Source organism: Triturus cristatus, chromosome 2_2, assembly GCF_964204655.1.
Source record: "Triturus cristatus chromosome 2_2, aTriCri1.1, whole genome shotgun sequence".
Classification (NCBI taxonomy): Eukaryota; Metazoa; Chordata; class Amphibia; order Caudata; family Salamandridae; genus Triturus; species Triturus cristatus.
In genome coordinates this window covers 713893436-713908634 of record NC_140582.1, presented here as the reverse complement: position 1 = coordinate 713908634, position 15199 = coordinate 713893436, and the positions used below count along the sequence as shown (strand labels likewise).

Here is a 15199-nt window from a genome sequence, read left to right as displayed (position 1 = left end):
TTTGATAAAGCACTAATTTACTCTCTCTTTAGCCAGTAGCTAAATGGAGTGGCTTAGTTTAGAGGTCTTTTCACAGTTTTAGTTTAGCATCCATTCTTGAGTACTGTTTTTATCTCTGTTGGATCAATTTAAATCATACTATACGTTTCTCATAATTGTTTGCATCAAATTTCACCAACTTGACCTGCATTTGTAATCTAATTGACCCACATGTAAATGAAAAAGTATTAAAAGCTGCCCTAATAATTTCAGAATACCCTATTTAAACTTGTTAATGGCTGTGGGTATTTATTCAAAGAACAACTTCATATATGAACAGTATCTGAAAATGATGTGCTCCATAATGCTATCACCAATGCCTTTTTAATATCAGTCACAGTGAAATAAGTTTTCTATAAAGACACCAGTAGGAGTTTTGCTTGTTTAACTATCTAAAATGCATGATAGTAAACATGATTACATGTGTATTTGCTGTTCAATTGAACAACCACTTACATTTCTTACCCAGAATGCCCCATACATTTGAACGTTTGGCTAAATGCACACATTCCCCTCACATTTTTGTGAGGGGAAGTTCTGGGATTCACAAAACACCTACCACTCAGAATTCCCATACTTCTCCAGATTCAAAACAGTACCCCACTTGTGTGGCTAGCCTAATTATCTGCGACAAGAACAGACCAAAGTGGGGACTGTGTGAAGACCACATTGACTTCATACGGTCACAGTTTTCATCCACTCATATTGTGTGCTTTAGGACCAGCCACGCAAGTGGGATACCGTTTTTATCAAGACAATTGTGGTTGAAGAATTCTGTGGATCCCCACAGCTTCTATAACCTTTCTTCACAGAAACCCCAGGGAATTTTATATTTTTAGTTAAAGTTTGAGGTTTTCAGGCTATTCTAGGTAAGAAAACATAGCAGGATCCTCGTAAGTCAGGCTACCTTGGACTTCCCTGTGTGTTTAGTTCACAGAACTGTCTGGGTGTAGTTGGTTTCCATGGGTGGCGGTTATGCCCTGGCCCAATCACCAAAGTTATCCACATCGGCAAAATGGGTAATTTTTCATGGCGAAGCTTGAGATCTCGTGTTGCGTTTTGTGGTATGTAGTGTTGTGGGCATTACGCCCACCCACAAAAGTGGGTTAAGGTTTTAATTGGTAGAAGTGTGGAGACACTGGGTGGTAGGGAATTGTTAGTGGATTCCAGAACTTTCTCTCATAGAAAGACAAACAAAAGGCATGATTTTAAGCAAAGAATGAGGTTTGCAGGGCATTCTGATTAAGAAAACGTAGTGTGATCCACTCAAGTCACACCACACTGGACTCCCCGGTGTATCTAGTTTTCAGAAATGTCTGGGTTTAGTAGGTTTCCTTGGGTGGTGCCCATGCACGGCAGGCCATGACAAATCATAAAACTGTTACCAGACCTGCCGTTCTATTAACTTGAATAGTCTACTCCACCTAACTGTAATGTACTTGACTGGTCTCCTTATGTCATCCCAGGCAAATGTTATTTTCAAGAGCCACCTTTTTCTTTATTATCACATATGAGAGCACTTTCCAGTATGCGAGTTCAGTATTCCTGCTGTACAAAAAACCTTTTTGGTTTAATAGACCAAACGTTTGTTCCATGCATAATAAGAATCTAGCCGACCTATAGAGTACACATGACCCCTGACTTGCTTGTTAGTTCACTAATAACCTTGTCATTAGGGCAGGGGCTGGGGTGTTTCTCAGTTCATCTTTAAAAACTAGTAGTAGTGTACTGTCATTTACAGGTTGATCATTTCCCATTCAAATGGCCAAAAACTGTTCCCTTTAACATGCAGTTTTACTTCTAAAACTGTAGTGTATAAACACTAATCTGTGTAAATTCAGTTTCAGCAAACTTATTTAATAATTTGCATATCACCAAGTCAAGTGTTCTGATTTTTCATCCTATTAAAATATTTTTTTTCATTACACAGAATTTCAAAACAAGGGCTTTCATAACTGCTGATAAGCATTTTGGAATGTTTGTACAGTTCACTTTATATGTGTGTTAGAATGAAACATGACATCCCTACAGCCTTTCGTTTCACAGTTCTTGTGCAGGACGTTTGTCAGACAGTTCACTTTATTAAATCCTCAAACTTTGCAATCAGAGAAAGAAAAGTAATTGTAGGTGTGAACTGACATTGTAGCTCTGTCGCTGACCACAGAATAAATGTGACATAAAAACAAGATTTAGAGGCATCTTTAATGCTCCTTCGCTTTGTGAGTGAACGGAACACCTGTTGTTTGTCAGATCGCCAGAACGGGCGAGTTCTTTATCATATCTCGCCCTGATAAAATCTGAGTCGCCATAGCGAGTTGGTGAGTAGATTTGTCAAGTCTGCCTGGACACAAATACCACAGCTACTCACTCGCATTGCAAAAATGGGCCAATTTTTAAGGCTAAAACTGCACATATTTACAGTGCATTTTGGCACCTATCCCTTCACGGGCGATAGGTCCAGGAATACAAGCCAGGTCCTTTTTTATCCGCAGAAGTGTGGAAATACAGAATCGTAGAAAATGTGTTATCATTTGAAATTCTTTAAATTTTTGTTTTCCAAATATAAACCATTGTGAAAGAAAGTACACATTTTGAAAAATGCCCTCTGAATATTATTATAGTATGGGTAGCCCCAAATTCAGAGTTGTACAAATAAACACTATTCCTATACTTAGTTTCTTGGGCACATTTTAAAAATGCATAAGTTTCCTTCACACTCATTTCCATTCATTAGCTTTTACCATATGAATTGCTGCATGGCCCGTACACAGTGAAATAGCTAGCATAATAAGCTGCAGCTCAGTTATGGTCTGTAGGTACCATAGCTTTTTAGGCAAGCAAAAAATTGTATATATCCTGGCTACCTAAAGGATCTGACAGACGTAACAGTATTTGTTTTGAAAATTGGCAATTGAGGCAAAAAATTAGAGATGAAAACGTAACTTATTTTTCCCTACTTAGTTTCATTATTTTTTTATTTCAACAATTTATTTGTTTGGGAACATGCATGATCTACACAAATGACCCCTTGCTGAATTAGTTAATCTGTCTGCCATTCAGAAATGTGTAGCTTTCCATGTTTACCTATTTCACACTTGTTTCCTTCACAATCTGCAGGTAGGTAGAAACCACAAACAATAGAAAAAATCGACTAGAGCTTTAAAAAAAATGCAGAAAAAAACCTTACGGTTAAAATGTATATATTTTGTTTTCTATATTGCTGCTTCTCTTCTTGAAAGGTGGGAAGATGGTGATGTTAGCACACCAGACATCTTTAATGTAATGTTTTGAATAAAAATAAGAATTGGCAAAGCCAATAGGTCTTGCTGCAGTAAATGGCAAAGTTTTTGTAGTTTTTTTTTTTATTGTGTGTAGATTTTATAATTTAGCATTGAGCTAATGAATATTTTATATTTTTGGTTTTTATTAGGCATGGAAGGATTGAGGGACTTAATGTGATTGATGGAATGTTGGAGTAACTGTTTTATTGTATGGATGTTGTGTGTGCGTACTGTAAATGTAATGGTTTGTCTATTTGTAATATGGATCCAGACCGCAGAAAGCAAACATAATTTAAAAAAAAAGTATATTGGTATGCATTTTAATTTACAATGTCACAACAAGTTAGCAATCTTCACATTTTTAAATGTATCTGCAAATGAACGTGTTCGATTCTTGTCTTTTTTTTTTTTGTTTTGAACAGTATACTTCCCTCCTGTCGGTCTGACGTTATGAGACCAGATCCTAAATAATTTCAGCTACATTCAACGTATCAACCGCAAAATAACTTATTTCTGTACACCGTTTAATAGAGCATTTCTGCCTATTCTAATCACTGCACATAGCAAATATTTACTATTCCCTGATCTACGGTGCCCAATCTACCAACCTATTAAGATGAAAGGATGAGTCTGTTTTGCTGCGATTCATACTCCACACCTGCAAATCACCGCATACAACAGCGAAGAATGGTTAAGTAACTGAATTTCTTTGCCAACAAAATGTGTAAGACTGAGGGTGCCCTGCTGCTGGGATTCATACTGGTAACCGAAAGCTGTAGGCAGATAGATACAGCAGGTGGTTACCTCGCCAACTATCTTACAGACATGTTAGACGCTCTCAGTTACTGTAGACAGATCATTAGAGCGCACCTGCGGTGGCATAAAGCGCTATCCAAATGAGCAAAATAAAAATAACTCCTTTATGCTGTTTGTTTAGTATTGCAGGCAGATTCCAGAAAAAGTGCTAAAATAAATTGAGAAGTGGTCCTTTCATCTGAAACCCTTGGTTTGTGGATTGGAGAAAGACATGAGGCGGTGGATACTGTATAGGACGGTCATGATCGCGAGTGAGAGGTGGCTTAGCTTTTACCTTAAAGAGACTGAAAAGACAGTTATCCGGGGCAAGCAACTAGCCGCCAAGTACTATCCGCCATAGAATGCAGTACAAACGGGGAGAGCAAGTCGCCCTGCCCATGCAGTAGCATCTTAAAGGAAGCTTAGTTTGTAATTGTTTTACAGTTACTAAGTGGCCTCGCTATACCCTTATTGTCTCTATGGTGGAAATAAATAAAAAACTTGACTAAAATTGCGGCTATAGTCAAGCTGTTAACAAGGTGATCCCATTGAGGTGAATGCAGGATGAATAATTTTTAGAAGCGGGTATAGGTATGACGAGCGCGTGACACCACTATAGAGACATTTTATTCTTCAGAAGGGTGAGAATACAGCCTTGTGAATGGACAAGAGGAGGCCCACCAATAAGCTGCATGTGGAGTCTAATCTGCATTCATCTTTTGTATAAACGTTCTCACTTTGAAGTCAGCAGAAAGTAAAGTTAGCTCCGAGGTATCTGGAAGACCGCGCCTGACATTTGACCTTGGTCTTTGAATGTCCAGTAAATGTGACCAGATAAGAAAAAGATTTACAGGCCTGTCTATTACAGAAAACAAGTTTGTGGAAGAGTACTGTTAACATGGCTCTCACCTGGGTGGGTGTGAACGCAAGCTGAACAGCCTAAAGCAAATTAAGCAAGGAAATAAGGAGCAAGAAAACGTGAGTTACCAACCAAATAAGCCAATGGCAAGCAATGAGCAGAATGCATTCCCAGGTCAACTTTCTGAAACTCCCCAAGATGTCTTTCACATACCCCACAGTTGTGCTGTCTAGTATTCTGTGACCTAAAAATGCTTTCTTGCACAACACTGTTTCCAATTTTTCCAAAGAAAAGAGCAAAATAGTTTGCTACCTTTTGATTATTTTCTTGCTTGCATCCAGGGGGCTCCACAAACCCTAGGTACCTTTAGAATCCCCAACATGGGACAAAAACACCATAACACCAACACCTCTTTATGTGCCACCACATGGTGGCGCTGTTTGTCCATATCTAAACACAGCGCATAGGCAGCATGTTTAACAATTCAATGTTCATTTAGCATATATTATCAGCACTTTCAGGCCATTCTTACAGCTTTGGGTGACCTAAAGTCGAAAAAAGTAAGATATTGTAGGACTGTGATGGATAGCAGGTGAGGTCGGTAGTATAATTTGGAAGCACTGACATGGACAGTGGGTGGTGCAAGTTGCAGTGGCTACCTGAGAAATATGTTGCCCCCCCCCCTTTTTAATTTTTTTTGAACACCGTTGGTGATTGCCTGTGATCAAATGGTTCTCTAACACATAGGTTAGTGTAACAATCTCTTGTTGGTCTTTCTTCTCTCTCCTCTACCTATTCTTTCTCTCTGGATTCTAGAACTCTTTCCCTCTGTTCTTTCCTATTCAGGTCTGATTAATGTTTTTCATTTCCGCGCTGGCCTTTGTTGATACCTACTAACGGAAACTGTAGCGCGAGCCTTAACAGAAACTGTAGCGCGAGCCATGTAAAGAAACGTGAGCTAATCCACAAATCTTCATGCACTATGTTTTAAACGCGTTTCTTAGCAACCAAGTGCATCATAGCGTGAGCTCAGCCACGTTCTGTTACGCGCTTTGTATACCCGCCTCCAAGCAACTAAGTGTTTCCTGTATTCCGACCAGGGCAAGCTTTAATTGGTCCACGCGCCTTTACTTACACGGCACATTCTCTTGTTGGAACTTCAATTCATGGTGCGCGCTGACTGCCAAAACGTTCTGGAAACACTCTGACCAACAAAAGTTACATAGCAACAGAAGTGTTTCATGAGTTGCTTCTTCTTTCAGAATTTTCACTGAAGAACATTCACTTGAAGTGTTTGTTTTCCAGCATTCTAACATTCCATATCAATCTAAAAGGATTTAATACAAAGGCTGGTTGTTCTAAACTGTTAACTTTAAGAAGAATAATAAATAAAAAAAATGAGACAGAGACATTACTTCACTACTTAATATTTTATTATTCTCTATTTACAAATTCAGCATTTTACAGCCTCACATTCTGCTGCAATTCGTAATTATACTTACCTGATCCATGTCTTCTTCGGATAACGCATTACATCCTCCACCATTTCTACAAAGACCAGGCAAACCGGAAATTTAATGGAGACAATGGATCCATATTTTTGAAAATTATGTTGACAGAAAAGAATATTCTCCAGAAAGGAAACACGCCCTCCTTTATAATCCATTTGGGTGTTGCTGCACAAAAGATTTTTGACAATTTACCTCCTTTTCCTAGACATGCCGGTGATGGCAACTTGAACATGTACATTGAAGCAAAAGGAAAACTTAAGAAACAATTTTCGGATGAACCAAATGTTCTCTTGGAGAGACACAGTTTCTTTAAAAGAAAACAAGCCAGTGATGAAACGGTCGAAGAATATGTAGCTGCTCTTCGGGTCCTCGCCTCTACATGTGAATTTGACAATTATACCGACATCTCCATTAGAGACCAGTTTGTTTTGAACTGTTTTTCAAAAAAAATGCAAGAACGCCTTTTAACTTGTCGTAATCCCTTCTTTGTCAGATGTCATTGTCATAGGGAAAAGTATTGAGCGTTCTATTATCTCTTCACAAGCGTTATCAGGCCAAGAGGGTCATTCTCCCATTTCCTATGTTTCAGACAATTCTGAATCTTCTACTGTCTCTGCCATCAAAGTTAACAAAGAATTTAAAAGGACCTTTTGCTTTCGCTGTGGCAACAAAAACCATATTGCAAACTTTCCCTCTTGTCCTGCCTTGGGAAGAAAATGTGGCAAATGCAAGAAAACTGGTCACTTCCAAGCATTTTGTAAATCTCGCCGTTCATTTCCAGTTGTTAAAATCCACAATGTTGAATTACAAAATACTTCTCCTTCATCCTCTGTATCTTCTGTCTCTGACTGCACCAATACCTTTTCTAATCTCCTTTTATCTATTGATGAACCTTTTGATTCCATAGATTTTGAACGCCCCCTCTGCCAAGCTTTCATAAATGACAAACCCTGGCAAGTTATGGCTGATTCTGGAGCCCCTATCACTGTGTTGGCTGACACCACTTTCTTTAATACCTGGAGTCATTCCATCACACTTCAAGCTCCTGACATTTCTTCAAAAGGTTTTGGTGAAAAGGATATTGATTTACTTGGTTTCTTTATTGGTTCCTTACAAATTATTGGGAGATCTACTGACACTAAAGTATACGTTGAAGTCAGAGGCAGAAATTTGGTAGGTTGGAAGGATTTAGCCAAATTAGGCATTATTCTTAAACCTGATCATATAAACCCTATCGTCTTAGGAGACCATCCTATACTGGCCATCAACGGTTGTGTTGAAAAAAGATTTTATTTCTGTGTTTAGCGATAACATTGGTAACCTAAAAGGGTTTGAACATGTTATTAGACTTAAAAAAAAAAAAATGCTACACCTGTTACCCCAAAGTCAGACCTGTTCCTATCGGTGTCAGAAATGATCTTAAAAAACAATTGGAGAAACTTTCTGCAGAAGGCATTATTACAACAACTGATTCCTCTGAGTGGGTTTCTCCCATTGTTCTCGAAAAAAAACAAAAAATGGGGATCTTCATCTTTGCGTGGATCTCGGGTCCTTAAACCTCAACATTATAGTTGACTGCCATCCTCTTCCTCATATCCAACAAATGCTCTCAAACATTGGTCACGCAAAGTACTTCTCAACAATTGATTTACATTCAGCATATCACCCAATACACTTGCTTGCTGATTCTCAGGAACTCGCCACCTTTGTCACTCCTTTCGGTGCATATAAATACTTGAGACTACCTTTCGGTCTAGCCTCAGCCGCCTCAGTATTCCAAAAAGTCATGGATGTCCTATTTAAAGATGTTAAAAATGTTCAGGCTTTTCAGGATGATATCCTTGTTTTTACTGAGAGCAGAGAATCACACTTAGATACCCTACATAAAGTTTTTTCTATATAGTGTGCAAAGGGTATTACTGTTCAACCTGATAAATGCAAAATTCTAGCTGAGCAAATTGACTATTTAGGTCACACCATCACACCCGAAGGCATCAAACCCAAATGTTGCAACGTAGAAGCCATCCTTAAGGCTCCGCCTCCACCCGACAAAGATGCTCACAGATCTTTCTTAGGTCTCTGCTATTACTACGCTCGCTTTGTACCAGACTATTCCTACTGCGTTCAACCTTTGAGATCTCTTCTCAAAAAAGGAACTGCCTTTGTCTGGTCCAATGATGTTAACACAGCCTTCATTAACATCAAACATTTAGTTGTTAACGCCCCTGCCCTTAGTCCATTCGTTCATGGTCATCATTGTACTGTCACTGTTGATGCAAGTCTAAATTGTCTTGGTGCTGTTTTTGGTCAACAAAGTTCTGGTAAAGATCATACAGTTGCATTTGCATCTAGATCTTTGTCTACTGCTGAATCAAAATATAGTACAATAGAGATGGAGGCATTAGCCTGTGTTTGGGCCGTTTCCAAGTTTAAAACCTATCTCTGGGGCTGTCCATTTACAATTTTTACCGACCACAAACCCCTAGTCTACCTTTTACAAGGGGATGGACTTGGCAAAGCCTCTGCTCGTCTTGTACGTATTCTTTCTAAATTACAGGAGTACAACTTCACCATCAAACACATACAAGGCGGTAAAAACTTCTGAGCCGATTGCCTCTCTCGTCTCCCTTTACCATTTGTTGATGATACTATTGATGAATTTGACTGCGTAGTAGCATCCATTGATGCTTCTTCTATCTCTAATTGTACCATTTCAGAAAAAGATTGGTTTGAAGCCTGTTCCACCGATCAAACTCTCAAAAAAAATTCTAATTTAATCGTTAAAGGTTGGCCTCCCATTCGTAATCTCCCTATTGATTTAAAACCTTATGCTCAGGTTGCTTCGGAATTGTCTTTGGAAAATGACATTTGTACTAGAAATGGTTGTTTTATTCCTCCTTCTTCTCTTAGGAATAAAATCATTTCTATTGCACATGCAGGTCACCTTGGAGTTACTGTCACGTGTAAAAACCTCAGAGAAAATTATTGGTGGCCTTCATTGAATGCTCAAGTATCCTCTTTGTAGATGTTTGTCCTCAATGTGTAATCTCGGATAAACATTGGCAGACTACTCAGAATCCTCTTCGTCCAGTTTCTCTTCCAGACAGTCCCTGGTCGAAAATTGCTTTGGATTTCGCTGGCCCCTTCAATCTTTCAAAATTTTTGTTGGTACTAATTGACTATTTTTCAAAATGGATCTATTTTTCTTTTGTGGAGTCAGCATCAACTCATTTTGTTTTGCAATTTCTCAAGCCTGTTTTTTCACTTGAAGGGCCTTCCAAAGAGTTAGTCACAGATAATGGGACTCACTTTGCATCAAATGCCATGAAAGATTTTTTTTAATCTATGGATGTCAAACACATTCAAGTAGCTTTATATAGTCCTGCGGCAAATGGTCTTGTTGAAAGAGCTAATCGCTTTCTTAAAGAAGGAATTCAAACTGCTCTTTCTTCTGGTTTAGATGTTAACCTCTTTCTTAAAGAAAAGGTTAATTCTTATCACATTTCTTCTCACTCAACAACTGGTTTCACTCCCTTTGAATTGTTGAGGGGAAGAAAATGTCGCACTTTACTTTTGCCTTCCTGGTTAGAGAAATATTCCTCCTTTTCTAACAGTCTTAATAATTCAAAAAGAGATGATTTAATACGTAAAAGTGTTACTTTGGCACAAAATAAGCAAAAATTTCATTTTGATGTTCGCAAACTAAAGATTTTATTCCGGATTCATGGGTCCTTATTAAAAAACCTTTTGGTGTCCAAAAAGGAGAATCTTCCTTTACTTCTCCTTACAAAATACTGAAGGTTGGTCTTAGTTCTGGTTTACTTCAGGATGGGAGATGGTGGAACAAGAGTAGACTTGTTCTCATCTCAGAAGAACAAGCCATGATTCATGTTAAAACTGCAGTTACTTCTGATTCAGATGATTACATTTTGTTTGAAACGCCTGCATTATCCTCTAACACGTCCACATCTGCGTCTCAGGATAATACTATCAACCTCAATTCTTCAACTAGTTCTTCTTGTTGCAATTCCACCTTAGCTTCTAGGAGAATTTGTAAGCTCCCTGCTCATTTTAAGGATATTGTTATGTCCCGATTTAAAAAAATATATATATTATACTTTGTTTGACATGCTTACTCTGAAATGTGTTATAGAAATAATTTTATTTTGTTTGAATTGTCAATTGTATCTCTTGTTATACATTTTTGAATTTCTGCAAATTTGTTCCTCCAATAAGGGGAAGATGTGTAACATTCTCTTGTTGGTCTTTCTTCTCTCTCCTCTACCTATTCTTTCTATCTGGATTCTAGAACTCTTTCCCTCTGTTCTTTCCTGCCTGTCTTCGTATCGAGCAACAGCCGCTCTCCTGCGGGTCCGCTCATTAAGGATTTAAAATAAAGAAGAATACAAGAAACGAGGATTGAACCTGGTTTATTTACCCACTACATTTAGCGAAGTAGACCTGACATCTAGAAACCTTGAAAGAGGAAATGTGATCTTAAAAGATGTATTGACTCCCATGCTATAGTGATAATAGGAACGCTCCAGAAGAGTTGGTTAAGTAGTGAAAGTGACTGTTTGGAGACTTCCACTAAAGACCCATATTAAGAAAAAAAAGGTAAGATTGATCTATGATGAGAAGACTGACCCTTCACATTTATATATATTTTTTGGTTATTATTCACGGTTTCAACTGTTGCATTTCTTCAGAGCAGTGGTGAAGAAAGGCAGAAAGGGAATGAAGATAACCGTGGAAGCATAGAAAGCAAAGACTTAAGCGTGTAATGTTCCAAGATTAAGACAATAGTTCAGATTACGGGAATCAAAAGATAGATTTCAGATATTGGAAGAACATGTAATGTTCCTTCTCAAAACTCAGCAGAGAGAGGCGAATGGTTCAAGTGCTGGCAGTTTCTGCTGACACTTAAAATGTATAGAGATAAAATACCTGAATATTATGCATAGTATAATACAAGCGCATAAAACACAGATCTCGAACTGAGAGAATAATTTGCCAAATCAAGAAACTGAACATGAAAATGTACCCTGAAATGTTTTCTTTTGTAGGGAAGAACAAATTGAGCCTGTGTGTTAAATGGTCATTGATGTTGTTATGTTAGTTAGTTTGTAAGCCGTGCAGTTATCCTAAGGTGTTCTGGTGCTTGGAGAACAGAGGGGTTTCAGTAAGGCAGTATTGTGGCATTAATAGCAAATTGTTAAGAGCTTTGCAAAATTGGACTAATTTGGGCAAACATCGTACATTAAGGGACGGACGTATTCCACAAAAAAGGTTTTACTATGAAAAGGGCACACTCGCTCCCCGTTACGGGTGTGGGTGCAAGTAGCCAAAGGGCTACTAGCCGCCCCAGCGGCTAATCTGCTTCTGAGGTGACCTCATCTGGGATCTGCCACACCATTCCAGTTCAGACCCAGCCCTATGTAAATCAGCCTTGACCCTGTTCCCCATGGGAACAGTCCAGCCCAAACTGCCAGGCCAGGTCCTCCCTGGACTGGAGAACAAGCATCCTGGGTCCGGTTTCAGGGTATCACTCCTCATCAGCCAAGCTAGCTTAAAACCGGTGGCGTAGCGAGCACAGGACCCACATCTGGGCATACCCTTTCCCCTTAGGGTGAAAATGCAACACATAAAGATAATGGACGGAATGTTGAACATTGTCAAACATTCACCCCAGTCACAGTTCTGGGTTTAACCCATTGTTATTTTGTTTGCCTCGTCATTCTAGTTTGGACCCAGTCATAGGCAAATCAGCCTTGACCTTATTCCCCATGGTAACAGTCCAGCCCGAACTGCCAGGCCAAGTCCTCCCTCGACTGGAAAACAGGCATCCTGGGACCGGTCTCTGGGCATCACCCCTCATCAGCCAGGCTAGATTGAAAACTGGTGGCATAGCGAGCACGGCTGTACAGACCAGGTAGCCACCGTAGGGGTGTAGCTAGCATTTTGTGGGCGTGCACCACCCGACTACCTAATTTTCCTGCCTGCCTCAGTGCAAATGTGCCTGGAGGCAGAGGGCTGCTAGTTCCTCCTTTGAGAGGCAGCCTGGATACATTGCAGCGGTGTAAGCTTTGAAGCTCACTGCCTTGATGTGCCACTTCACAGTCCATCCTGTCAGAAAGGGAGGTGTGACTTCTTCCTGGCTAGGCCTTTGTTTCTGATTCCTGGGAGTGTTCACACCTTCTGGCAGGGGGTTAGATTCCGGTGTTGGCGGCTGCAGGCTGTACGCCAAGCTATAGGAAAGGTTGCGGCAACCAGGTGGGCACCCTCTAAGCTAGCCACCTGGGTGCATGTCACAACAAACCTGACGTGGGAATCATGTCTGGGGTGATGAGACAAGTTGTTTGATACCAAACATAACTATTTCAGTGGGATCATAATGGAATTGGCAACCTGAGGGATGCCCAGGTGCTAGCCCATGTTATCCTATGGCCCCCTGATTACTTATAGTAGCCCTTAATGGAAAGAGGCAACTCTAGGGACATATAAGCTTTCACTTGTATGTCGACACCTTTAATATGATGCACCCTGCCTCCTGGGCTCAGGAGGCCTACCTTAGGGGTGGCTGAGATATATTAATGATAATGCTTTGACCTCGCCACACATGGTGAGGGCAAAATCTAATTTGAGCAGTTTGCACTTGTCATGCAGTCTGCAATGGGAAGTCTGCTGTCATCTGTTTACTTGGGTCACTCAGGGTGGCACAGTTGGTGCTTAAGGCGCTGGTGACTGCTTTAACTCACATGCCCAGGGTACCACTGGTACCACGTTCTTATAAGGAGGTTAAAGTCCTTGCCAAATGTGATCTCCAATTCACATGCATCTATTTTAGGGAGAGAACACTTGCACTGGGGCCTAGTTAGCAGGCTCCAGTGCACTTTCAGAGCTATAACCATCAGCATTGGGGCAAATAAGTGTGGGGGTAACCATGCAAAAAGGGCACTCTCTTACAGTAATCAGAGTGCTTTAAAAATGTTTATGGACAGGCATCCAATGTAAGGAAGTAAGCAGCAAAGAGAGGCCAATTTGGGTGCGTTGTGAATCAGTCTTGCTGAGTTGTGTACTAGTTTTATTTCATGCATCAAAAGGCAAGACGGCCTGTTTAGACCGAGTTACAATAGTCCAGTCCACTTAATATTACGGACTGGACCAAGTACTTCTGGGACTCAAACTGCAAAAGGAGGGTAATCTCCCAGGGTACTTTCAACATAAAATAACAGGCGACTATGAACGTTTACATTTAAAAACGGAAAGACATTGGAATTGAAAAGGACTTTGAGATTGTGGGATGTTTCCACTGGGTTCTGTGGAGCCTCAAAGGACTAGGCCACCAGTAAGAAGATTGTACGTCTGGTTTTACAAAGGTAGGAATCTCAGTTGTGAGGTGTTCAGGTATAAATAATTACTCTTGATCTAAGTAGCTAAAGCAACACCACTGGATTGGGCAAGAGTCTGAGCCTCCGAGAGGGAGCATTGAACCTTGAGAATTTATTTGAATATCATTTACTTATGCAAAAAATTAAAGGGCGAAAGAAGCAGTCAGATGGGCAAAGGAGGTGCTTCGTAAATCTGCTTGTCCTGTTCAAAATCTTTAAAAAACAACTTGTCCTGTTTAGTGCCATGCAGTGAGGCTACAAATTGGGGTCGCAGCATTCTCATTATATCCGAGCCCCGCTAGTAGGCTGTGATTATGCCAGGGTTTGAATGTTCGAAAGGATTTAATTTTGCCACTTTTCCACAGATCTACATAAATAGTCTGGAAATAGATTAGAAGCAGTAGTTACAGGGTTGAAGTGCCCTGTGAATCTGTACACACCCAAAAACATACATGTTTTCGGGTATTCATCAACCCCACTCCAATTTCTTCCTAAACTGGAAAAAGAGTGGAAATTTACTCCTGACAAGGGCAGGAGTAGAACCTCTTGCCAGCGCATGCATCAAACACCTTTTTGTGAATGATGCCTCAGAGAAATAGGATCTAAAGTTGCCCAGTAGTTTAGAAAAACCTTTTTTCTAAGTTGCAACTTTTTTTTTTAGTGTACATTTTATCTTGAAAAACATTACCAATCCTGATTTTATGTTTCTGCATCTATTTGCATATAACCAGGTAAAATTCTTGGAGTAATATAAAAACCCTCAAATTGTTAACATTTGGCAAACTTGTGTACATTTTTATACCGGAACCAATGTTGGTTATGCAACCTGATCTCATAGCATTTCCTTCCATACAGCGCTCACCCTAATTGTTAAGTTTTAACCACTTGTATATAAGGAGAAAAATGATCTTTTAGTGGCAGCCAGTCCTCCTACTGTAAACTGACAGGTGTTTTATGCTGCTGGGGGTTGAACCTACTTGTACAGTGGACAAAGTAATCATGAAAACCTATTGTCCTTGACCCCAGCCATATGTCCTGGGCATTGGGCAATAGTAATTTTCTACCCCGGAAACCGTAACATTTTTAACCCCTTCTGTGCCCATGACGAGCTGGACTCGTCATGGGCCGCGGTTGCGCTGTGCCCATGACGAGTCCAGCTCGTCATGAACCCCGCCCGCTAATGCAACGGCCGGCACAGGGTGGGGAAAGGGCGTGGCACACAAGGGGTTAACATAATGTCCCCTAAACATTGGCTGGATAAGTAAGTGATCCACCACATCTAGTGGTCAGGTGGACATGTTTTGGCCTTACAAGTTACCTCTA

The 15199-nt window shown here is 40.1% G+C and overlaps 1 protein-coding gene across 7 annotated transcripts in view; it reads left to right on the top strand.

Annotated features, from left to right (window-relative positions):
• Positions 1-15199, top strand: part of CFAP97 (cilia and flagella associated protein 97) — a 423577-nt gene that overhangs the window by 11140 nt on the left and 397238 nt on the right. For 2 of the 7 annotated variants that reach the window (XM_085641935.1, XM_085641931.1), the window contains exon 2: positions 10795-11102. The exons of the other annotated variants lie outside the window; for them this stretch is intronic. The gene's annotated coding sequence lies outside the window, so the exon portion shown is untranslated. The remainder of the gene's footprint in view (positions 1-10794; positions 11103-15199) is intronic. 7 annotated transcript variants of the gene reach the window in all.